Source organism: Schistocerca nitens, chromosome 2, assembly GCF_023898315.1.
Source record: "Schistocerca nitens isolate TAMUIC-IGC-003100 chromosome 2, iqSchNite1.1, whole genome shotgun sequence".
Classification (NCBI taxonomy): domain Eukaryota; kingdom Metazoa; phylum Arthropoda; class Insecta; order Orthoptera; family Acrididae; genus Schistocerca; species Schistocerca nitens.
In genome coordinates this window covers 212,168,506-212,194,972 of record NC_064615.1, presented here as the reverse complement: position 1 = coordinate 212,194,972, position 26,467 = coordinate 212,168,506, and the positions used below count along the sequence as shown (strand labels likewise).

Genomic DNA, 26,467 nt, shown 5'->3' with positions numbered 1-26,467 from the left:
CCAGAACAACCACCTCAGACCGTAATAACGGCCTTCATACGCCTGGGCCTGTCCACTGTTCAAAGTGCCGTCAGTGCGACCAAGAGGTGACAGAGAAGTGTAACCAGTGGCACCCCATACCATCACGCCGGGTGATACTCCAATATGGTGATGACGAATACACGCTTCCAGTGTGCGTTCACCGCGATGTCGCCAAACATGGATGCGACGATCATGATGCTGTAAACAGAACCTGGATTCATCCGAAAAAACGACGTTTTGCCATTCGTGCACCCAGATTCGTCGTCGAGTACACCATCCCAGGCGCTCCTGTCTGTGATGCAGCGTCAAGGGTAACCGCAGCCATGGTCTCCGAGCTGATAGTCCATGCTGCTGCAAACGTCGTCGAACTGTTCGTGCAGATGGTTGTTGTCTTGCAAACGTCCCCATCTGTTGACTCAGGAATCAAGACGTGGCTGCACGATCCATTACAGCCATGCGGATAAGATGCCTGTCATCTCGACTGCTAATGATACGAGGCCGTTGGGATCCAGGATGGCGTTCCGTATTACCCTCCTGAACCCACCGATTCCATATTCTGCTAACAGTCATTGGATCTCGACCAACGCGAGCAGCAATGTCGCGATACGATAAACCGCAATCGCGATAGGCTACAATCTGACCTTTATCAAAGTGGAAACGTGTTGGTACGCATTTCTCCTCCTTACACGAGGCATCACAACAACGTTTCACCACGCAACGCTGGTCAACTGCTGTTTGTGTATGAGAAATCGGTTGGAAACTTTTCTCATGTCAGCACGTTGTATGTGTCTTCACCGGCGACAACATTGTGTGAATGCATATCACAGCATGTGTTTCCTGTTGGTTAAATTTCGCTTGTGTAGCACGTCATCTTCGTGGTGTAGCAATTTTAATGGCCAGTAGTGTAATGATGTCCAGCCCAAATCCTGTATCATTTCTGCGACACTCTCTCCCATATTTCGCGATAATACAAAACGTGCTGCCCTTCTTTTAACTTTTTCGATGTACTCCGTGAGTCCTATCTGGCAAGGAACCCACACTGCGCAGCAGCATTCTAAAAGAGGACGGACAAGCATAGTGTAGGCAGTCTCATTAGTTGAGCTGTTACATTTTCTAAGTGTCCTACCAATAAAACTCAGTCTTTGGTTAGCCTTCCCCACAACGTTTTCTATGTGGTCCTTCCCATTTAAGTTGTTCGTAATTGTAATACCTGGGTATTTAGTTGAATTTATGGCTTTTAGATTAGACTGATTTATCGTGTAACCGAAGTTTAACGAATTCCTTTTAGTACTCATGTGGATAACCTCACACTTCTCGTTGTTTAGGGTCAACCGCCAATTTTCGCACCATACATACATATTTTCTAAATCGTTCTGCAATTTGTTTTGATCTTCTGATGACTTTATTAGCCAATAAACGACAGCGTCATCTGCAAACAACCTAAGACGGCTGCTCAGATTGTCTCCCTAATCGTTTATATAGATAAGGAACAGCAAAGGGCCTATAATACTACCTTGGGGAACGCCAGAAATCACGTTTTACTCGATGACTTTCCGTAAATTATTACGAATTGTAACCCCTCTGACAGGAAATCAAAAATCGAGTCACATAACTGAGACGGTATGTAAAGTCCCGAATAGAAATGACGCGTTCATTGAAAGGCAATAATTGCACTGATGTGACCGCGATTCGTGATGGCCCCATGGACACTGCAGACGGCGGGACATCATTGACAACAGGGTGTGTGATCACGGAAAGCAGTGTACCATCTGCAACTTGCTGTCGTGATGGCCGCGACTTTACTAAGGCTTTCTTGTGGTAGGGCACGTCATTCTTCCAGTAGTGCAGTTGACTGCTGGTGGATGGTCGTTGGTGCATGTGGACATGCTGCGATACGTCTCCCCAAGGTACCCCGCAAGTGCTCGATGGGATTCAAGTCGGGGGGGGATCAGGCAGGCCGATCCAGTCTCTAAATATCCTCTTCTTCCCACAACTACTCCATCTGTGCTGTTCAATGCGGTCGCACATTGTCATCCACAAAACTGAAGTCAGGTCCTAATGCAGCCCTGAAAAGACAAACAGGGTGAGGGAGTGCAGTGCCACGAAAACATTGACCGGTGAGTGTACCGTTTTCGAAAATCTGAAGGTCGGTATGCTCATACAACATTGTGCCTTCTCATACCGTTAACACCTGAACCACCAAAACGATCATGTTCCTGGTGCATTACGTTTTCCTTAACATAAAAGAGCAAAAGAAAGCTAACTCCGCTCTAAGAGGCCATAAAGGCCCCATAGTTCCGACCGACCGCCGTGTCATCCTCACCCATAGACGTCACTAGATGCGGTTATGGAGGGGTATGTGATCAGCACACCGCTCTCGCGGCCGTATCTCAGTTTACGAGACCGGAGCCGCTACTTCTTCATCAAGTGGCTCCTCAGTTTGCGTCACAAGACCGGAGTACATCCAGTTTGCCAATAGCGCTCGGTAGACCGGATGGTCACCCATCCAAGTGCTAGCCCAGCCCGACAGCGCTTAATTTCGGTGATCTGACGGGAACCGGTGTTACCACAACGGCAAGGCCGTTGGCTTATTAAATTTTCCTACCTCTCGTCATATGAAGTACGTTCGGAATCAATACCCAGACTGAATCTGCTCTCATCCGATAAGAGCACTCGACCCCACACCTCGTTGATCCAGTCCCTATGCTCTTGGCACTGTCGCAGACTGTGTCGCCAGTGTGCGAGGTTAACGGAACACAACGTACTGGTTATCGGGCAAAGAGACTACCCCCACGCAGTCGCCGTGCCGCTATGGAGCGTGAGATTGGGTGTCTTTCAGTCCTGTTAAATGCTGTTGCAATTGCACCCACTGTTTGACATGGGCCACTTCGTAGATCAGCTCTTCTCGTTCGGATAAAAGTGCCTGTGATTCGGAACGCTCCCCATGCGCGTGAAACAATACTGTGAGCAATTCCAAATTCCTGGGCTGCAACAGTCACACTTTGTCCTTCTTCCACCTTCCAGATGATTCCTCCCAGGCGCTACAGTCTGGAGCCGCGCGACCGCTACGGTCGCAGGTTCGAATCCTGCCTCGGGCATGGATGTGTGTGATGTCCTTAGGTTAGTTAGGTTTAAATAGTTCTAAATTCAAGGGTACTGATGACCTCAGAAGTTAAGTCCCATAGTGCTCAGAGCCATTTGAACCATTTTTTTTATTCACACACACACACACACACACACACACACACACACACACACACACACGGTGTTTACCAGTTGCCTCAGTGTTTTGTTTCCCACGCACTTCACTGCTAATGTTCTTCTACCTATAGTTGATCTATTTTTAGAACATTCCACTTCACTGACATTGGATATATACACTGGGGTGACAAGTCATATGCACATATTCTGACTACGGAAGTACCACGTACACAAGGCATAAAAGGACAGTGCAGTGGCGGAGCTGTTACTTTGTAAGTATGCTGTTTGTGTTTGTATGTTGGCAGCGCTATGTAGCGCCCTGCATGAATCTCTCTTACAGCGCTGTGTGTACTCTGTAAGAGACTCTGTGGCTGGTCGCACTAGCAGTTGGAAGTTAAGTCAGCGGTGATGGGCACTTGGAGGTGAACAGCCAGCAGTGATGGAAGTTGGGAGTGAGTAGTCAGCAGTGATGGAGGTTACAGGTTAATAATTAGCAGTGTTTGAGGTTTGCAGTATCAATGCGAGCGGACGGTCTGAATGTATATCCATCATTGAGATTTATTACTGATGATTATATAATTTTTGAACTGGTTGTCACATTCTTAAGGTAAATTAATTGTTTGCTCTGCAACAAAATCTTTGCTTTGCTAACCACATGCCTATTAGTAGTTAGAGCCTTCAGTTGTTAGAATCTCTTATTTAACTGGCAGTATTGGTGCTTGCGGCATTGCTGTAGTTCGTGTAATAGAAATTTTTGTGACGTAAGTGACTTATGAAATGTATAGGATTTCTACTAATTCAGGGCCATTCTTTTGTTTTAATTATTTGAAGTCAGGTTATCAATTTTAAAGCGGTCAGATCGTGTTATCCTTGAATATTGTGAGTAATTAATTAACAGGAAAAGTTTGAGTTCTGTTTGTCAGTGCAAATTTTGTAGGTCAGTGTTGAAACTATAAAGACAAGCAAAGAGACAGTATGTTCAATTTCACTCAGCTATATAAGCATAAAATTAAATTAAGAAGTTTCAACTTATACTCAGGTGATTCATGTGAAAAGCTTTCCGAAGTGATTACGGCTGCACGACGGGAATTAACAGACTTCACACACGGAATGGTAGTTGGAGCTAGACGCATAGTACTTTCCATTTCGGAGATCGTTAGGGAATTCAGTATTCAGAGATCCATAGACGATCGAGAGCAGCGGCGGTTGTCTAAAGTTGTCAGTGCAAACAGACAAGTAGCATTGCGTGAAATAACTGCACAAATCAATGTGCGACTTGCGACGAACATCAGGACAGTGCAGTCAAATTTGATGTTAAATTTGAGGTTAATGGGCTATGGCAGTAGACGATCGACGTGAGTGCTTTTGCTAACAGCACGACGTCGCCTGCCGAGCCCCTCTTGGCTCGTGACCATATCGGTTGTACCCTGGATGGCTGGAAAACCGTGGCCTGGTCAAATGAGTCCCGATTTCGGTTGGTAAGTGCTGACGCTAGGCTTAGAGTGTGGCGCAGAGCCGGCCGGTGTGGCCGAGCGGTTCTAGGCGCTTCATTGTAGAACCGCGCGACCGTTACGGTCGCAGGTTCGAATCCTGCCTCAGGCATGGATGTGTGTGATGTCCTTAGGTTTAAGTAGTTCTAAGTTCTAGGGGACTGATGACTTAGAAGTTAAGTCCCATAGTGCTTAGAGCCATTTGACCCATTTGTGGAGCAGACCCGACGAAGGCATGGCCCCCCAAGTTCTCAACAAGGCACTGCGCAAGCTGGTGGTGGCTCCATAAAGGTGTGAACTGTGTTTTCGTGAATGGGCTGGATCCTCCGGTCCAACTGAACCGATTATTGACTGACAATGGTTATGTTCGGCTACTTGGAGACCATTTGAAGCCATTCACGGACTTCGTTCCCGAACAGCGATGCAATTTTTGTGGATGACGATGGTTCATCTCACTGGGCCTCAGTTGTTGGTGATTGGTTTAAAGAACATTCTGGGCAGTTCGAGCAAGCGTGCTGACCAGCTAGATCGCCCTTGATGAATCTGATGGAATGTTCGTAAGACATAATCGAGAGGTCAGTTCGTGCACAACATTTCTGCACTTCTGCACTTATGGACTGATGTGGACGCAGCACGGCCCCATATTTCTGCAGGGGACTATCAACGATTTGTTGAGTGCACGCCACGTCGAGTTGCTGCGCTACATCTACATCTCCATGGATACTCAGCAAATCACATTTAAGTGCCTGGCAGAGGGTTCATCGAACCACCTTCACAATTCTCTATTATTCCAATCTCGTATAGCGCGGGAAGAATGAACACCTATATGTTTCCGTACGAGCTCTGATTTCCCTTATTTTATTTTGGTGATCGATCCTCCCTATGTAAGTCGGTGTCAACAAAATATTTTCGCATTCGGAGGAGAAAGTTGGTGATTGGAATTTCGTGAGAAGATTCTGTCGCAACGAAAAACGCCTTTCTTTTAATGATGTCCATCCCAGATCCTGTATCATTTCTGTGACACTCTCTCCCATATTTCGCGATAATACAAAACGTGTTGCCTTTCTTTGAACTTTTTCGATGTACTCAGTCAGTCCTACCTGGTAAGGCGCCCACACCGCGCAACAGTATTTTAAAAGTGGACGGACAAGCGTAGTGTAGGCAGTCTCCTTAGTAGGTCTGTTACATTTTCTGAGTGTCCTGCCAATAAAACGCAGTCTTTGGTTAGCCTTCCCCATAACATTTTCTGTGTGTTCCTTTCCAATTTAAATTGTTCGTAATTGTAATACCTAAGTATTTAGTTGAATTTACGTCTTTTAGATTAGTGTTTTATCGTGTAACCGAAGTTTAACGCTTTCCTTTTAGTACTCATATGGATGTCCACACACTTTTCGTTATTTAAGGACAACTGCCACTTTTCGCACCATTCCGATATTTCTTCTAAATCGTTTTACAGTTTGTTTTGATCTTCTGATGATTTTATTAGTGAATAAACGACAGTGTCATCTGCAAACAACCGAAGACGGCTGCTCAGATTGTCTCCCAAATCGTTTATATAGATAAGGAACAGCAAAGGGCCTATAACATTACCTAGGGGAACGCCAGAAATCACTTCTGTTTTACTCGATGACTTTCCGTCAATTACAACGAACTGTGACCTCTCTGACAGGAAATCACAGATCTAGTCACATAATTGTGTGGTACAGTGTCAAAAGCCTTCTGGAAATCCTGAAATACGGAATCGATCTGAAATCCCTTGTCAATAGCACTCAGCACTTCATGTGAATAAAGAGCTAGTTGTGTTTCACAGGAACGATGTTTTCTAAACCCATGTTGACCGTGTGTCAAGAGAACGTTTTCATCGAGGTAATTCATAATGTTCGAACAAAATATATGTTCCAAAATCATGCTGCATATCGACGGTAACGATATGGGCCTGTAATTTAGTAGATTACTCCTACTACCTTTCTTGAATATTGGTGTGACCTGTGCAACTTTCCAGTCTTCGGGTACGGATCTTTCGTCGAGCGAACGGTTGTATATGATTGTTATGTATGGAGATAATGCAGCAGCATACTCCGAAAGGAACCGAATTGGTATACAGTCTGGACCAGAAGACTTGCTTTTATTAAGTGATTTGAGTTGCTTCACTACTCCGAGGATATTTACTTCTACGTTACTCATGTTGGCAGCTGTTCTCGATTCGAATTCTGGTATATTTACTTCGTCTTCTTTTGTGAAGGCGCTAGGCTGGGCAAAAGGAGGTCCGACACGATATTGAGAGTTTCTGCATGACTTTTGTCGCCTCAGTGTAGTCCGTTGTGATCGCAAACCACGTAGGGCAGCACCTTTCATGTGATGAACCAGTTCGTTTGAGATCCGCGCACGGACCACGGTGCGAAACGCGTCCCGTGTGAAGCCGGCCTAAGTACCGTGGCGCCTCAGTGATGTGTGGGCGGCGGAAGGCAGCGCGCACTTCGGAGCGACCCTGCGGCCGCATCCGGGTCGAGGCGCCTAGAAAGCTGGCGGGCGCATCTGCTGCACGACTCTGCCACTCAGAGCGCAGCGCGGGGTTTCACCGGCAGATTCACCTCGCCTCAGCTCGCATTGCCTCGCTGCCTCACGCACCGACGCCGCTTGCGTAAGCGCCGTTACGCGCCAATCGCGAGTGGCTCGCCAAAGGCCGCGCTTTTCCCAGGCGGCCACGCGGCGGAACTGCAGCCGCGTAGCACTCGGCGCGCTTTCCTTATATGCGGCCATTCGGGCCGCCACTCGAGTGACACGTACGAGAACCAAATTTTCTCTCTGTGGTCGACCGTTCGCCGAACTGCGCACATCTGGAACTGGACCACTTTGACGGAACAGTAATGAGGCTACTCACGTTAGTATGCAACAAAGCTGAGGGGATAAAGTACACTACTGGAAAAAAAGTTAGTACACCTGGAAAGACGACGTCCATTTTGTCCCAATGACTGCATATACCACATTGGGGACAGTAGATGTACTGATAATTGTTCCATCATCGACCGCCAACAGGTAGCGTAGTGGTATAGCTACCACAGTGCCACTGTCTACCCTTCAATAGGGAATGCTTATAGCCAGAAGAAGAAATGAAGAAATGTCGTGTGAAGAGGGTCTCCCGTCGGGTACACCGTTCGCCTGGTGCAAGTCTTTCGATTTGACGCCACTTCGGCGACTTGCGTGTCGATGGGGATGAAATGATGATGATTAGGATAACACAACACCCAGTCCCTGAGCGGAGAAAATCTCCGACCCAGCTAGGAATCGAACGCGGGCCCTTTGGATTGAAAGTCTGTCACGCTGACCACTCAGCTACCTGGGGCGGACTCATGAACGCTTAGTGCGATGAAAACGCGTGAAGCAAGAAGACAACCATGCCACTTGTACTTCCTACAGCCAACTGAGCGAGTTTCAAAGGGGTCAAACTGTGACCTTCCAAGTGGTGGGATGATCCTTTCGGAAAACTGCCACACAAGTTGGACGCACTGCGTTAGCTTCTGCGACGATACTGATAACAGCGGTAACATGAACATTCTCACACCCGAACATGAGGTTCTGGACGAAACTTCCTGGCAGATTAAAACTGTGTGCCGGATCGAGACTCGAACTCGGTACCTTTGCCTTTCGCGGGCAAGTGCTAGTTCGGCAAAGTTCGCAGGAGAGCTTCTGTAAAGTTTGGAAGGTAGGAGACGAGGTACTGGCAGAAGTAAAGCTGTGTGGACGGGGCGTGCTTGGGTGCCTCAGATGGTAGAGCACTTACCCGCGAAAGGCAAAGGTCGCGAGTTCGAGTCTCGGTCCGGCACACAGTTTTAATCTGCCAGGAAGTTTCATACCAGCGCAATCTCCGCTGCAGAGTGAAAATCTCATTCTGAGGTTCTGGACGTCTATGCAGTACAGATGCCCACTGGATTCATCGTATTGTAAGGGCAGCAGTGGCAGATCGTACAGCTACCACAGCACAGATAGGAGGGCTTGTGAGCCTAGATGTGTCAACACGATCTGCTGCGAACCGGTTACCAGCAGTGGTACTATGGGCAAGCACGCCTCTAGCCCATCTTCCACTCACATCGACGTGGACGGCTCGACTGGTGCCGTGAGAGTGGTGCGCAATGCAATGAAGGCAGATTCTGTCCGAAAGCAATCGGTGAACGCACATTGGAAGCGTGTATTCGTCATCGCCATACCGGCGTATCACGCGGCGTGATGGTATGGGGTGCCATTGGTTACACGTCTCGGTCACCTCTTGTTTGCATTGACGGCACTTTGAACAGTGGACGTTACATTTCAGATGCATTAGGACCCGTAGCTCTACCCTTCATGCGATCCCTGCGAAACCCTACATTTCAGCAGGATAATGCACGACCGCAGGTTTCAGGTCCTGTACGGGCCTTTCTGGATACAGAAAATGTTCGACTGCTGCTCTGGCCAGCACATTCTCCAGATCCCTTACAAATTGAAAACGTCTGGTCAAGGGTGGCCGAGCAACTGGCTCGTCACACTGCGCCAGTAACTACTCTTGATGGACTGTGGCATCGTGTTGAAGCTGCATGGGCAGCTGTCCCTGTACACGCCATCAAAGCTCTGTTTCACTCAATGCCCAGGCGTATCAAGGCCGTTATTACGGCCAGAGGTGGTTGTTCTGGGTACTGATTTCTCAAGATCTATGCACCCAAATTGCGTGAAAATGTAAGCACATGCCAGTTCTAGTACAATATATTTGTCCAATGAATACCCGTTTATCATCTGCATTTCTTTTTGGTGTAGCAATTTTAATGGCCGGTAGTGTATTTTGTTATGCAGAAAGACTGTTTTCTTGTTGCTGTTAACAAGCCGTGTGCGGTTTCTCCACTGTTTTCTGTTACGGCAGAACTACATCACTACATGACGTATTCTCCTGTTGCAACACCGTTTGCTATCTGCACTTGCAACAAGGTTTTTGAAAGTAAGCCTTGCTGCTCAGTATGCTTCGGTGCAAACTTGGAAACAAAAGTGCGCGTGACTGATTAAGGCTAATGAGATCTGCATACGCGAGCCGGGAGAGCACCTCTTAGCAGGTCGGTCACGCGCCTCCTGCAACGAAACCACCGCACTCCTGCGCATGCGGCCGCAAATTCTTTCCCCACACGTAGTCCGCACCGGAGCACTTCTTCGAAGGTAACACGACAACTGTTGATTTGTAAGCCAAAATACAGAACCGCCTGAATAAACATGATACGCGAGGGCAACGTCTGGCATTCCTGACACCTCGTCATCCACCAGGGCAACTGCCTAGTGGTACACGGCTGGTGTTAGTCATCGAATTGGAACGTAAGGTCCAAAATTCTTAACAAATCGTTTCTGTCTATTTTTGCAAGAGTCTACTTTTTTCCGGAGATTTATACCGGGGGACCACATTAAAAAATTTAGATATTTGTGGTAAGGGTTTATGGGACCAAACTGCTGAGGTCATCGGTCCCTAAGCTTACGCACTACTTAATCTAACTTAAAATAACTTACGCTAAGGACAACACACACTCATGCCCCAGGGAGGACTCGAACCTCCGACAGGGGGAGCCGCGCGGGCCGTGACAAGGCCCCCATGACCGCGCGGATATCCCGCGCGGCTGACCACATTAAAATTTGTCGGGAAATTGCGCACGAAACACCAGACTTAACTGTTTAATCATCTGTAGCAGGACAGCCTAAACCAGGCATCTGAAGAAATGGGAAAACTGAGAATCCAAATGATTTAGTTAAGTCATTCAACACCACAGACGCAGCTGAAAACGCAAGGCTATGCTGTCAGTTTTACCTCAGGTACAACAGAAAATTTGCAACTATAACGAAGTCACTCTTTTTCACTACGTTTTGACAAAATAAATTTGTTGTCTGCCATTTAGTCTAACTTTTATGCGATTCTAGGCGCTACAGTCTGGAACCGCGCGACCGCTATGGTCGCAGGTTCGAATCCTGCCTCGGGCATGGATATGTGTGATCTCCTTACGTTAGTTAGGTTTAAGTAGTTCTAAGTTCTAGCGGACGGATGACCTCAGAAGTTAAGTCCCATAGTGCTCAGAGCCATTTTAACCATTTTTGAACTTTTATGTAGCCACGTTCGGGCTTATTTCGACTAGTTTTAAAATGTTCTCTCTACTCTTTAGAAGACCAAAAAATGCAGGAAACACAAGAACAATCAGAAAATTTAAACTTTCATGGCCTGAAATGTCGCATTATTAAAATATTCCGGGCTATAATGTCTTGGTCGGATGCGATTCCTATTGAAATCCATTGTTTCGTCTTCAACTGCGGATAAATTTTTAAAGAAAGTTTTACCTTTTTCGAAGGTCCTATACGCACCCTGGTTAGCTGGTGACTGAAGTGAAATCCTGTGCCCCTGCTCAGAGGCTTGGCGTCACATGTTTTGAACACTCTGCCGGCCGAAGTGGCCGTGCGGTTAAAGGCGCTGCAGTCTGGAACCGCAGGACCGCTACGGTCGCAGGTTCGAATCCTGCCTCGGGCATGGATGTTTGTGATGTCCTTAGGTTAGTTAGGTTTAACTAGTTCTAAGTTCTAGGGGACTAATGACCTCAGAAGTTGAGTCCCATAGTGCTCAGAGCCATTTGAACCATTTGAACCATTTTGAACACTCAAGCGCGACTGGCTGTTGTCGTGACTGTTCGATGTTGCTATCATCACGTGGGGATGATAACTGAATCCATACATAATTCAGTTTCACATTCTCCTCCTTCCGTTTCAAGGTACTGTTTTAGAGTGTTTAGTAACCTCAATGACGTCTGTGTATAGCCTTCCAATAAGCAATTGTGGCTGCCAGTACCAGAGTCTTGTCAAATCGAATCCAGTGGTTTCATAGTGGCTAATCTATTTCTCATCTTCTACTGTTACCTTTGTCTTCCTCTAGCCGTTTTTCTACCGTTCTTTTAGTAGTGCTCAAGTGCAAGTCTCTACAGTTACATGGAATCGTATGAATTCTGGCTTTTCCCAGAAGTCTGCGAGCATTCTTGGCCGCCTTCAGACGTACCTGTATCTTCGGAGTGTGTTTAGAGATTACAGCGTTATACCGTTTCGTCAAGACCTTTCCTACGTGGTCAGTAACGTCCTAAATGGTTTTACAGATGCCTCTACATCGCTATGATCCTTTCGTCGCTGTATTAATGCTGTTTTTATCTCAGTGGATGAATATCCATTCTTGAACAATGCACTACTGACATATTTGAATTCCGCATCGAGCAGCTTCCATTCACAGACTTCCTTGTTATTTCCGTTAACGTTTCTATGGCACCTCGCTTTCGTCGTGAATGGTCGGTACACTGAAAATCCACACGCACGTGGCGTTATGTACACCAGGATTCATGTGTATTCTGGAAACAATAATTCAGTTACCATCGTGCTTGACATTATAAGAGGGGTAAATACTCCACCCTGATATTCTCTCGCAACAGAGGTCAGAACGTTGCATCATACGAGGATTTTTAACCTCAGATAGCTAACGAAATGAAAACCACAGTGAAAATTAGAATTTTACTTAAAACATTTAGCTACACTTCCCAGCTATTTCTGTACATAGTCGCCGCACTGACTTTGACATTAGTCGTAGTGTGCTACCAGCTTTCCAGTATCCTCGTCCCAGAATGCCTCGTCACAGTGATATCCGTCCAGTCCCTATGTTGGTCTGCAGCTCTTCATTTGTGCCAAAATGCTCTTCTCATAGTCAGCGGTTCATGTGAGTGTAGGTATGAAAATCAGAGAGAGCAAAGTTCGGGCTGCATGGTGGATAATCAAACGCTACACATCGAAAGTGCTACAGGAGTGTCTTCGTTTCCCCTGCAGTAAGTGGCCGAGAATACAGGGTGTCCCACTCAAACCTCCCTGATTTCAAAGCCCCAGGAAAAAAAAGACAGTAGATACGGCAATGAAAATTGCACCTCATTGTAGAGCATCTCAAAGAATTTATTTATCATCAGTACACATCTACATGTGAACCATTTGTAGCACAAAGAATATCGACTCTATTTTCAGTTTCTTGCCAAGTTGTTTGTAACATTTCCTCTGTTATTGTTGGAATCGCATTAGTGATACGACGCTGCAACGTAGGAATATGGTCCACTTTGGTCGCATACACGCGGTCCTTCACGAATTCCCACACGAAAAAAATCAAGCGGCGTAATGTCGGGTGAACGTGGTGGCCATGCAGTGGGTCCTCCGCGTCTGATCCAACGATTGGGAAATTTTCTATCCAGGAACTTGCGAACAGCCGTTGACGAATGCGGTGGAGCTCCACCTTGGTGAAAATATGGTGTTGGGTTGTAAGTCTTGTATCTGAGGCTACACAAACATCAGGTGGATCACATTCATAACCATGACAATAATAATAATGAGCGTATGGCATTGGTGGCCGGGAGACCCCTCGTAGGGCGGTTCGGCCGCCGCTCCACAAGTTCTTTAACGCCACTACGGCGACTTGCGAGTGAATTAGGATGAAATGATGATGAAAGACACACAACACCCAGTCATCTCGAGGCAGAGATACCCCGCCGGGAATCGAACCCGGGACCCTGTGCGCGGGAAGCGAGAACGCTACCGCAAGACCACGAGCCGCGGACGCCAGGACAACAATTTCTTTGCACAGTAATCGGTGATTTTGTTTCTGCAAACCACACTACTACTTGCTCGCGCTGTTGTGGAGTAGCGATTTTCACTTATGCGACTATGCTGCACTCTGGCGACGATACTTGGCACTTCTGACGCGGTAATATAAATTCATTGAGATGCTCTACAATATGGTGAAGTTTTCATTGTCATATCTACTGTGGTTTTTCTCTCCTGGGTCCTTGAAATCAGGGATATTTGAGTGGGACACCCTGTATTGTCATGAAGAAGGGAACGCATGACAGTTACGTTATGTGGGCTGCAAGCAGTCAGGCGAAAGACCTTAACCGGACCTCACATTTGTAGGAAGACACTATTTTTCTAGGCATCTTTACATTCTCTCTGTGGGTTCAGAAATATAATTAAACCAATAAAAAAGCCCTCGTTCAACACGAAGCAGTTGCAGAACCGTTTTTTTTCGTTTTTTATCTTACGCTCCGCCTTAAGGCATGAGATAATGTAGTTTCAGCACAGCCTTATATAAAGAGACACGAGGAAATATTTTAGTCAGTGGGAGGATCAAATGCATATCTTTACAGATTCAAATTAGATTGCAACCACCATTAAGCTAATTGAACGTGTTTGTTAATTACATTAATTTGCAGTGCCATGTTCTGGTACTTAGTACAGGCAGTAAAATATTTGTTCACTGCACATGAGGTGATCAATTGTGGCTACAGTTCATGGTAGAAATAAAATCTTTCAATAATTTACCACGACAAATGCTTCTTCAGCAATTTTAGGAGTCTCATACTTCTACATCAATGTAGCACGTTTCAGGAGTAAGATTACATTGTGCTGACGATGTATTTTTGAAAAACTTTTAATGTGTTGTTGCATCGAAACGGCATATTTTGCCAGTATGAAAGTTTACATCAAAGATGGCACTTTATTCAGAAAGCTGTAATGCAATATGGCTTCCATTCTATATGTTTTTATCAGCCAATAACAGAACACGGAACGTAGGTCTCGCAGATGTAACTCTCATCTACGTTTGAATGCATTTTGTCACCTCAAACGCGGTCTTTTTATGGATGAGCTACACCTTCCTAGAACACTCCCAATAAAACGAAGTCTATTACTAGCCTTTCCTACAACCGACCTTACGTGCTCGATCCATCTCGTGTCGCTTTGCAACGTTACGCCTACACGCCAGTGGTAGAGGTTCAGATGACCACTTGGCACCAGTTGTTCATCGTCTATTGCACACCAAAGCGTCATGTGCGCTGTTCTAACGAGATGACTAACACACTGCCGGAAAAACGTGATACACCCTTTTAGATGTTTACAATTCACTCAAGATTTATTGTAGCAAAAATGCAGTGCTGAAACACCCATATTGGAACGTGGTGTAGCCTCCACAGGCGGCATTGCAGTCGCTGACTTTGGCATTCACTCGATCGTAAAGATGGCGAATACTGTCTTGGGATACGTTGTGCTTGACCTGTTCACGTAGTTCTGTAAGAGTTGTTAGTTGACGAGTTGCACGAGTTCAAATGGCTCTGAGCACTATTGGACTTAACATCTGAGGTCATCAGTCCCCTAGAATTTAGAACTACTTAAACGTAATTAACCTAAGGAAATCACACAGATCCATGCTCGAGGCAGGATTAGAAGCTGCGACCGTAGCGGTTGCGCGGTTCCAGACTGAAGCGCCTAGAACGGCTCGGCCACACCGGCCTGCAGTCGCACGAGTCACTTCCCGTCCCACCATATTGCATAAGCGCTCGATTGGAGACAAGTTCGAGATAGTGCTGACCAGGGAAGCTGCTGCATGTCTTACAGAGCTTGTTGAGTTTCACGGACAGTGCTGGGCGAGCCTTACCCTTCCTGTTACAAGAACGGCCAAAGAACAGCTCTAACAACATTCGGCATGTACGGAGCACTGGTTAGCGTCGCCTACAGAAACACCAAAGGTGAAAGAGTGTTGTTGCTTACCACACCCCACATCATAGGATGGGGCCCGTGTGTCTTGGACGAATGCACTCTTCGAGACAGCACTCGCAAGGTCTACATTGTATGCGCGGACGACAGCTATACTGTTAAGAGCTGGTTGGGCATGCTAAAAGGTGAGGTAACCCCTGAGGGTTCTATGAAATATTCAGCTTTTCTAAAGCATCTGTGCGATCTAAGAGCACTGCAGTTGATACAAATATTTTGTTTCCTCCGTTGAACATTAGATCTACAGGGATATGCGATAAAAAACTGGGAGGGGATGAGGGGTGGGAGGTGACTGCACACAAGAAAATTGGACCATTAGTAGTATCAACAAGCAACAAGGGGGGGGGGGAGGGGAGACAGAGAGGACTCGGTTCCATCTCTTTTCCCAGGAGTGTGAGCCAGATAACGGCAGAATTAAGCAACGAGCTGGAAATCGTGTGAAGGGTCACATGATTGGCCTAAAATGTAGAAAAACATGTTAGAGGCCTAGTTCAGCTTGCAGTTTGAATATCTAAGGAAGATAGGAGTTGAGCACCAGGTGACACGTTTGTCTTATTGTAACTTACTGGTAGTGTTCCAAGAAAGTTCGTCCCTGCATGTTACTCCAGAGGTGAGTAAATGAGGTATATCTGTTTTTCATTACTTACATGGACATTTTATGATGTAGATTTCGGAAAGAAGAATAACGAAATACTCGTTGACAATAATACATTTACGCTAATCACGAACGAGCATCAACGCGCTCACAGGAAGTTTCACGAGCGGGCTTCAACGCTCTCACGGGGGGCTTACGAGCGAGTGTCAGCGCTCTCGTGGGAGGCTCACGAATCTACATCTACATTTATACTCCGCAAGCCACCCAACGGTGTGTGGCGGAGGTCAGTTTACATGCCACTGTCATTACCTCCCTTTCCTGTTCCAGTCGTGTACGGTTCGCAGGAAGAAAGAGTGCCGGAAAGCCTCCTTGTGCGCTCGAATCTCTCTAATTTTACATTCGTGATCTCCTCGGGAGGTATAAGTAGGGGGAAGCAATATATTCGATACCTCATCCAGAAACGCACCCTCTCGAAACCTGGACATCAAGCTACACCGCGATGCAGAGCGCCTCTCTTGCAGAGTCTGCCACTTGAGTTTGCTAAACATCTCCGTAACGCTATCACGCTTACCAAATAACCCTGTGACCAAACGCGCCGCTCTTCTTTTGATCTTCTCTATCTCCTCTGTCAACCCGACCTGGTACAGATCCCACACTGATGAGCAATACTCAAGTATAGGTGGAACGAGTGTTTTGTAAGCCACCTACTTTGTTGATGGACTACATTTTCTAAGGACTCTCCTAATGAATCTCAACCTGGCACCCGCCTTACCAACAATTAATTTTATATGATCATTCCACTTCAAATCGTTCCGTACGCATACTCCCAGATATTTTACAGACGTAACTGCTACCAGTGTTTGTTCTGCTATCATATAATCATACAATAAAGGCTCCTTCTTTCTATGTAATCGCCGGCCGGAGTGGCCGAGCGTTTCTAGGCGCTACAGTCTGGAACCGCACGACTGCTACAGTCGCAGGTTCGAATCCTGCCTCGGGCATGGATGTGTGTGATGTCCTTAGGTTAGTTAGGTTTAAGTAGTTCTAAGTTCTAGTGGACTGATGACCTCAGAAGTTAAGTCCCATAGTGCTCAGAGACATTTGAGCAATTTTTATCTATGTATTCGCAATACATTACATTTGTCTATGTTAAGGGTCAGTTGCCACTTCCTGCACGAAGTGCCTATCCGCTGCAGATCTTCCTGCATTTCGCTGCAGTTTTCTAATGCTGCAACGTCTCTGTATACTACAGCACCATCCTCGAAAAGCCGCATGGAACTTCCGACGCTATCTACTAGGTCATTTATATATATTGTGAAAAGCAATGGTCCCATAACACTCCCCTGTGGCACGCCAGAGGTTACTTTAACGTTTGTAGACGTCTCTACATTGAGAAAAACGTGCTGTGTTCTGTTTGCTAAAAACTCTCGTCAATGTGCACGTGTAGGGAGGCAGTGACTCACGCTCTAGCGTTGTGCTTGCGAGTGGCTCAGTGCGATCGTTCTGCTCTCGAGCGGCTCATGAGCTCTGTAGTGTTTATGTATGTAAGCCCCCCGTGAGAGTGTTGAAGCCCGCTTGTGAACCTTCCAGCGGGCGCGTTTACGCTCGCTCGTGATCACCCTCCCCCGCGAGCACGTTCACTCTCGCTCGTGAGCCCCCTGCAAGCTCGACGCTCGCTCGTGAGCTCCTCGGCGCTTGCCATCCACTTTGTTTTCGAGAAAGCTAGATAGATGATCAGTGGGGAAGGCACTGTTCCGCATTCGTACGCTGATTACCTCTTGCTTAATAGCACGTTGGTCGACATTTGGTGTGCGCTTTTCATCTTAGTCTTCTTCTTCTTCTCCTCCACTTCAGGAACTAAGAAAAATGCTAGCATTAATTCTTTGTTTCTACATTGAAGAGCCAAAGAAACTGGTACGCCTGCGTTCAAAAAAATGGTTCAAATGGCTCTGAGCACTATGGGACTCAACTGCTGTGGTCATTAGTCCCCTAGAACTTAGAACTACTTAAACCTAACTAACCTAAGGACATCACACACATCCATGCCCGAGGCAGGATTCGAACCTGCGACCGTAGCAGTCGCACGGTTCCGGACTGCGCGCCTAGAACCGCGAGACCACCGCTACGCCTGCGTAATATCGTGTAGGGCACCCCGCGAGCATGCAGACGTGCCGAAACAGAAATTGCCTGGACATGTCTTATGTCTGAAGTAGTGCTGGACGGAATTGATACCACGAGTCCTACAGGACTGTCCATAAATCCGTAAGAGTACGAGAGGGTGGAGATCTCTTCTGAGCAGCACGCTGCAAGTCATCTCAGACATCACCAATAATGTTCCTGTGCAGGAAGTTTGGTGGCCAGCGAAAGTGTTTAAACTTAGAAGAAGTCGCCACTCCTCCGGCTGTGTCAGCCGGTCAGCTGGTGGCCCCTGCTGGTGCTGGTGCTGGTATCAGCGACGGCGCTGCTCGCAAGTGAAACTTCCCGGCTGCGTGGGAACCGAACGTCTCTCGCAATTAATTTAATTGCCGCGGGCCTGGCGGCCGACGGCGCCAGCCGGCCTGGGCCCCAGGGTCAGGGACGCGGGGTGACGCGAGAGTTGCGATTCGCGATGCGCCTTCCAGCCTCTGCGCGTCACTGCCGCTATTCGATCCACACGTCACAGCCTGCTATACGCCTGGAGCCACTGTATGCTTCAAACACTCCTTCTCGCCAGTCGACTCGGAGCTTTCGTAGCTTCAGTCGTAGGCCTGACCAGAGTCAACGTGCGGGTTTAGAGCTGAAAAAAAAGTAGCAGAAATGTTATTAAATGTCTAGGTGATGGTGCTCATACAGTGCTGGAGTGTGAGTGGGTGCACGAGTAGTTGGTCACGTGACGTTTAGTCGCTTGTGCCCTCCCGACCACTACGTTTCAGTATTCATCAACATGGGTTGAGAATGAGCCCTTATTTCTGGAGATACAAAATTTTATATGCCAGAAGCGATAAAGGGGAGGGGGGGAGGGAGGGAGTTTCAGAGTACAGAGGGATTTCCGAAATCCGTCAACATTTTTCTAGAAGCTCAAATTTTCCAGTGGAAATGTTTCGTGAACTAGCATGGTATTCTAGGAAAAATATACATTTTCAGAAACAGGAAAACCAGGACTACAACAAAATAACGCTGAAATTTTGAAAGGATTGTATTTTAAGATTCGAAAATAGCAACCTTCAATTTTGAATATAAGTAACTTTCTAATTTCAGAAAAAAGAAGAGGTTCTTCAGAAAGACGAGAATAAGGTCTTTCAAATAATGTACGTCAATCTAAAACAATTTTGATGGTTGCTGTTGTGGTCTTCAGTCCGAAAATAGGTTTGAAGCAGCTTTCCACGCTACTTCATCCTACGCAAGCCTCTTGATATCCTAACAACTGCAACCTACATCCACTAATTGCTGCTAGCTATAGTCACTCCTTGGTCTCGTTGTAAAAGTTTTTCCTCCACACAGTTCCCTCTATAACAAAATTGAATACTCTTTGATGACTCAGAACGTGTATGTTCTATCAGTCGATCCCTTCTTTTAATCAAGTTGAGCCATAAATTTCTTTATTCCACATTTCGGGACAGTACGTTCTAAATAGTTCCTCGATCTAAGTAGGTAATCGTTAACGATCTTCTGTAGAAACGCATTTCAAAAGCCTCCATTCAATTCTTGTATGAACTGCTTGTTGTTTGTGCTTCACATACGTACAAGGCTAGACTCCAGACAAATACCTTCATAAAAGACTTCTTACTATAAAAACTTGTATTAGATTTTAACAAATTACTATTCTTCAAAGAATTTTCGTGTTGTAGCCAGTCTGCTTTTTATTTCCACCCTACTACAGCTGCAGTCAGTTATATTGCAGCCCAAGAAACAACTTACCTGTGGTTAGTGTCTCATATTGTAATCTAATTCCTATAGCGTCGCCTGACTCAAAACTGCTACATTCCATTACCCCTATTTTACTTTTGATGTTCATCCTATAACTTCTCGTCAAAACGTTATACATACCATTCAACTGTTCTTCCAAGTCCTTGGCCACGACTGACAAATGGTTCAAATGGCTCTAAGCACTATGGGACTTAACATCTGAGGTCATCAGTCCCCTAGACTTAGAAGTACTTAAACCTAACTAGCTTAAGGACATCACACACACCCATGCCCGAGGCAGGATTCGAACCTGCGACCGTAGCAGCAGCGCGGTTCCGGACTGAAGCGCCTACAACCGCTCGGCAACAGCGGCCGGCACTACTGACAAAATTATATGTTACGCAAACCTGAAACTTTTACTATATTGCAGTGACTTTCTTGTTAAGAAGGCATGTCCGAAGGAACAGTCCATCGTTCTTCTTAATAGCACAGGCACTGCAGTATCGTAACTATCCGACGATACCAGGAGGCGACTTTTAATTAAAATGTCCTCTCCTGTACGGGAATTGCATAATGTGTTAAGAGTACAGGTTATAGACGCATAGTTGACGACATATGGGCGTTTGGTTCTGGCTGTCAGTCGTGCGTGGATAGCCAAAGCGGTTAAGCCGAACGCTAGCGCAAAGCTGGAAACCCGGGTTCTAGTCTCGGTTTGGCACACTTTTCATTGTCGACATTCCCTTCCACAGCTGGTGGTTGTCCGTATTCGCAACTGCGAATACACTTCATACATCTCAAAGTTTTTGTTTTTTCCTCCTGAACCTTAATCCCCTCTTCAAAATGTGCTATTTTCTTTTATCGCTTGCTTAGTGTACAGATTGAATAAAGTCAGAGATAGGTTACAACCCTGTCTCACTTCTTTCTCAACCACTGCTTCGCTTTCGTGCCCTTCCAGACTTACTGCCGTCTGGTTTATATTCAAGTTGTATACAACCTCTGCTTCCCTGTGCTTTATCCCTGTTACCTTCAGAATTTCAAAGACCGTATTGCAGCCAAAATCTTCAAAGCTATGTCTAAACCAACAAGAGCTACATACATAAGTTTGAATTTTCTCAGTCTATCTTATAAGTCCCAGGGTAACTACTGACTCGCGTGTTCCTGCCTTTCTTCGGAACCCGAGGTGTTCCTGCACGAGGTGGGATTGTACCATTTTTTTCTATTCTATTGTAAATACTTCCTCTCCGCATTTTGCAAGCACGACTCATTAAACTATTATTAGCTGGGTCGAATTTTGAAGTGCAACTGGTATTAGTAAATCGCTAATTTCGAGTATTTGTTAAAATTAATGTTACTGAATGAACAGTTTATACTCTTATTACTAACAGACTTTCCACTAAATAACGAGATTTAAAAAAACACAGCTTCGACAAGAATACGGAAAGGTCATACATGCAAGTTACACTGTATGTGGTACGTGTTTAAAGAAGAGTAGAAAATTATTATTTTACGAGCGAAATCATAGCAACCAGGCGGTATTCCACCTTGCTGCAACAGTAACTGCAAAACTACCCAATATCCGTGTTCTGAAAAGGGAATTATGTAAGAGCAGCAGCCGTAATCTACAGAGGAAAATGCTGCTGGGAAGACCCGATCTGTTAGCTGGCTCTCACAAACGACAAATGTTCCTACGGACTGACGCGCTCTACGCGGACTCAACGGCCCCGTTAGCCGTACAAATGAGGTTTTGTAACAGCCGATAAGAGACTCCTGTTTTCAGACATCACAAATGGGTTGATAAGAAAGGTTGCAGAGCGCCAGACCGCCTTACACTGAAACACAAGTGTTTCCAGCTGCGAACTATACCACAATACCACACTACCAGAAGGCTTCATAGGGGAGAAATAATATAGCCAAACGAAAGCTGAAAACGTGCTTCCTCTAGGGTTATTGAAAATCTGTCGACGCTCTTGGTCATTACATACCAGCAGACGCCATTGACAACAGAAAGCATTGAGCAGCAACCGTTACAAGGAGATGTCACCACATACACTCCTGGAAATTGAAATAAGAACACCGTGAATTCATTGTCCCAGGAAGGGGAAACTTTATTGACACATCCCTGGGGTCAGATACATCACATGATCACACTGACAGAACCACAGGCACATAGACACAGGCAACAGAGCATGCACAATGTCGGCACTAGTACAGTGTATATCCACCTTTCGCAGCAATGCAGGCTGCTATTCTCCCATGGAGACGATCGTAGAGATGCTGGATGTAGTCCTGTGGAACGGCTTGCCATGCCATTTCCACCTGGCGCCTCAGTTGGACCAGCGTTCGTGCTGGACGTGCAGACCGCGTGAGACGACGCTTCATCCAGTCCCAGACATGCTCAATGGGGGACAGATCCGGAGATCTTGCTGGCCAGGGTAGTTGACTTACACCTTCTAGAGCACGTTGGGTGGCACGGGATACATGCGGACGTGCATTGTCCTGTTGGAACAGCAAGTTCCCTTGCCGGTCTAGGAATGGTAGAACGATGGGTTCGATGACGGTTTGGATGTACCGTGCACTATTCAGTGTCCCCTCGACGATCACCAGTGGTGTACGGCCAGTGTAGGAGATCGCTCCCCACACTATGATGCCGGGTGTTGGCCCTGTGTGCCTCGGTCGTATGCAGTCCTGATTGTGGCGCTCACCTGCACGGCGCCAAACACGCATACGACCATCATTGGCACCAAGGCAGAAGCGACTCTCATCGCTGAAGACGACACGTCTCCATTCGTCCCTCCATTCACGCCTGTCGCGACACCACTGGAGGCGGGCTGCACGATGTTGGGGCGTGAGCGGAAGACGGCCTAACGGTGTGCGGGACCGTAGCCCAGCTTGATGGAGACGGTTGCGAATGGTCCTCGCCGATACCCCAGGAGCAATAGTGTCCCTAATTTGCTGGGAAGTGGCGGTGCGGTCCCCTACGGCACTGCGTAGGATCCTACGGTCTTGGCGTGCATCCGTGCGTCGCTGCGGTCCGGTCCCAGGTCGACGGGCACGTGCACCTTCCGCCGACCACTGGCGACAACATCGATGTAGTGTGGAGACCTCACGCCCCACGTGTTGAGCAATTCGGCGGTACGTCCACCCGGCCTCCCGCATGCCCACTATACGCCCTCGCTCAAAGTCCGTCAACTGCTCATACGGTTCACGTCCAAGCTGTCGCGGCATGCTACCAGTGTTAAAGACTGCGATGGAGCTCCGTATGCCACGGCAAACTGGCTGACACTGACGGCGGCGGTGCACAAATGCTGCGCAGCTAGCGCCATTCGACGGCCAACACCGCGGTTCCTGGTGTGTCCGCTGTGCCGTGCGTGTGATCATTGCTTGTACAGCCCTCTCGCGGTGTCCGGAGCAAGTATGGTGGGTCTGACACACCGGTGTCAATGTGTTCTTTTTTCCATTTCCAGGAGTGTACTTCCTTTTTTTTTTTTCGATAATGTCTTAACACCTGCCCTATCATCCGGTTCCTTCTACTTCTAAACGTTTTTCAAATATTTCTATCGTCATAGAGTTTGCAGTGAACTTCATTTCTTATCTTAGCGGTCCACCTAATTCTCAACATCCTTCTATTGTACTAAACCTGAAACGCTTAGAAATTTTTTTTTCTCGGTTTCTCCATAGTTCGTGCGTCACTTTCACACAGTGCTGAGCTCCAGAAGCAATTTCTCAGAAATGTCTTCGCCAAATTAAGGCCAACATTTGATACTAATGCTTTTGGCCAGGAATAGCCTCTTCCCTGTGATGTTTTGCTCCGTCCATCATGCGTTGCTTTTTGGTTTTCAGCAATCTATTTTGCTTCCAAGGTAGCGCAATTGCTTCACTTTTATCTACTACAGGACTAGACTGTTATTCAGCTCAACACGCCCTACAGTGATAGTGATATCACTTAGGTTAGCAAGGTTATCAGTAAAAGACTACATCCGTGTCTTACAACCTTTCTAATCCGTTGTGCTACGTAATGTACACTTTAAAAGAAAAAAGGAAATAAAGACGCACCCCGAAGAAGTAATCCGAATGGGACGGAAATCAGAAGATGTGATGTACTTGGACAGACAAACAAATGATTACAATTTCAGAAAAATTGGACGATCTTTTCAAGAGAAAGAACTGCACAAATTAAGCAATTCGATAATATGTTGGTGCGCCTCTAGCACTCATGCAAGCTGTTATTCGGCTTGGTATTGGTTGAAGGGGTTATTGAATGACTTCCTGAGAGATATCAAGCGGGGTTCTGTCCAACTGGCGCTTTAGACCATCAAAATCCTAAGATGTTTGTAGGGCTCTGAACGTACCGCTTCAAGCGTTCTCAATTGGGGAGAGATACGGCGACTTGGCTGCCAAGGATGAGGTTCGGAAAGCACGAAAACAAGCAGTAGAAACTCTTGCCGTGTGGCGGGCAGATATTATCTTGCTGAAATGTAAGCCCAGGATGGCTTTCCATGAAGGTCAACAAATCGTAGAATATCGTGGACGTACCGCTGTGGTGTATGGGTGCTGCGGATGCCAAAGAACTGTTCTCCAGCAACGTCTTCGGCCTGGAATATCATTGTCCGAAGTAGAATTAAGACCCGATGATCAGCGAAGATGTGTCTGGAGACGCTCCCTACAGCGATGAGATACCAACCTGACTGTCGCCCGCCATACGGCCAACAACCAGGGTGCCATTTCTTTTCATAGCAGAATGTCTCTGGTTGTCACCCGCGGCATCTTTGTAGATAGCACTACGCGTCAACTGGACAGAATGCCAGGTTATCGCTCAGGTGGACATCCAACAACTCTCAGTCAATGAAAAGTCGATTAGCTGCTTGGTTCAAATGACTCTGAGCACTATGGCAATAAACATCTGAGGTCATCAGTCCCCTAGAACTTAGAACTACTTAAACCTAACTAACCTAAGGACATCACACACATCCACGCCCGAGGCAGGATTCGAATCTGCGACCGTAGCAGCAGAACGGTTCCAGACTGTAGCGCCTAGAACCGCTCGGCCATCCTGGCCGGCGAATAGCTGCTTGCATAAAGGCCGGAGGTGATGGCATTTTAGATTTTCGAATATTTTTTAGGTGGATAAATCCTATAAACGTGTGCCAATTTTCGTGAATCTTGCTTCAGTTATCGAGCTCTACGCCAAAACTGCCTCTCTTCCGCTATAGAGTGAAATATTATGGGTGCCAAAGCATTCTGGGACAATGTAGCTTGGAACGCTATACATATAATTTGTTGGTGTTTTGAAAAATTGCCATGATGTCTTTCTCCTTTCTCGGGAGACTAAAATATAGTGTATTTGGGAACAGATATTTTCTGATGAGGCTGACCAGATATGAAGCAAGGGATGAAGGAAGATTAAGGTTTAATTCCCTATCGAAAACGAAATCAGAGACGGGGTGAACCTCTGACTGGGTAAGTATGGGAAACAAACTAGACTGAATCCTTCCCTTGATTCACTTTAAGCAATTTAAGCAAACCTAAAAATCCAATGCCTTAAACACCGCGCAGCCTCTCTGCGGCATACTTCATTTTGGAAACTTGACAATGTGGACCACTCATAAAGGCGTTGTAAACTAAATATGCATCCCGAATTTCCGGGTGGTTGTCATCTGCATTTCCTAAATGCCTTTGGCAACTCTCACTTCAGCAAAATCTTCCTTTCTGCTAAGATCTTCGTATAGGAAGTCTCCATTGCAGGAAAACTGACATGTCTCCTGCACCTTTGGAGGCTCCCAGAAGTCAATTATAGCGCTTCGTATTTGTTTTGTGGTCTCGAGGGAGGCAAGAAGGAGTTCCGTTAGGTACATCCCCCCCCCCCTCCCCTTTGCATCGTGCCGTGACGTCACACTCTGCGAACACGTTGCAGCCGCGTTGGCTCTGTCGAGAGAACCGATTTCAAGCTAGCTCACAGGTTTCCTGCTTGTCAGAGCGCAAGGTTTGGTGATTAGTAACTTTACTGTCGAGTATCACGAAATCTTGTACGAGCTTGATGGTCACAGTCGAAAAATGAGGGATGGGTTAAATAGTTAATCGTAAGTATTGGGTTACAAATTTCTGACAACCAGATAACAGGTTCCTGTAATCTTCTAATTATGCAAAATGTTCCAAGTAGTTCGTGAAGTACGCTGAAATCATAGTACGCATTACTGTAGCAATGTGTTTTTAAGTATTTGATATGATTAAGGGAATTATTTTGAATTTTACTTTATTTGTGATTCTAAACAAAGGTTCAAATGGCTCTAAGCACTATGGGACTTAGCTGCGAGGTCATCAGTCCCCTAGAACTTAAAACTACTTGAACCTAACTAACCTAAGGACATCACACACATCCATGCCCGAGGTAGGATTCGAACCTGCGACCGTAGCGGTCGCGCATTTCCAGATTGTAGCGCCTAGAACCACTCGGTCACCCCGGTCGGCTCTAAACAATGGTTTCCTTTTTTCTTTGAACAAAAAAGAGGTCGCATTTAAAAGCCTCCTAGAATTACTTCGTGCTTAAGCGAGTACTGTGATAATTGTGAATTGATAAATTTATTAATTATGTTTTGGATGGTGTAGCGCTTCTTGTTTTCCGTCTCAAACAAGATACTGTTTCTATGTAAACATAAACGTAGGCTTCCGC

The 26,467-nt window shown here is 46.4% G+C and overlaps 1 protein-coding gene and 1 pseudogene across 1 annotated transcript in view; one reads left to right on the top strand and one right to left on the bottom strand.

Annotated features, from left to right (window-relative positions):
• The window catches only part of LOC126234930 (inter-alpha-trypsin inhibitor heavy chain H4-like), a 194,105-nt gene that overhangs the window by 66,409 nt on the left and 101,229 nt on the right, over window positions 1-26,467 (top strand). The gene's annotated exons all lie outside the window — the stretch shown is intronic.
• On the bottom strand, window positions 2,492-2,609 carry LOC126237929 (5S ribosomal RNA; annotated as a pseudogene).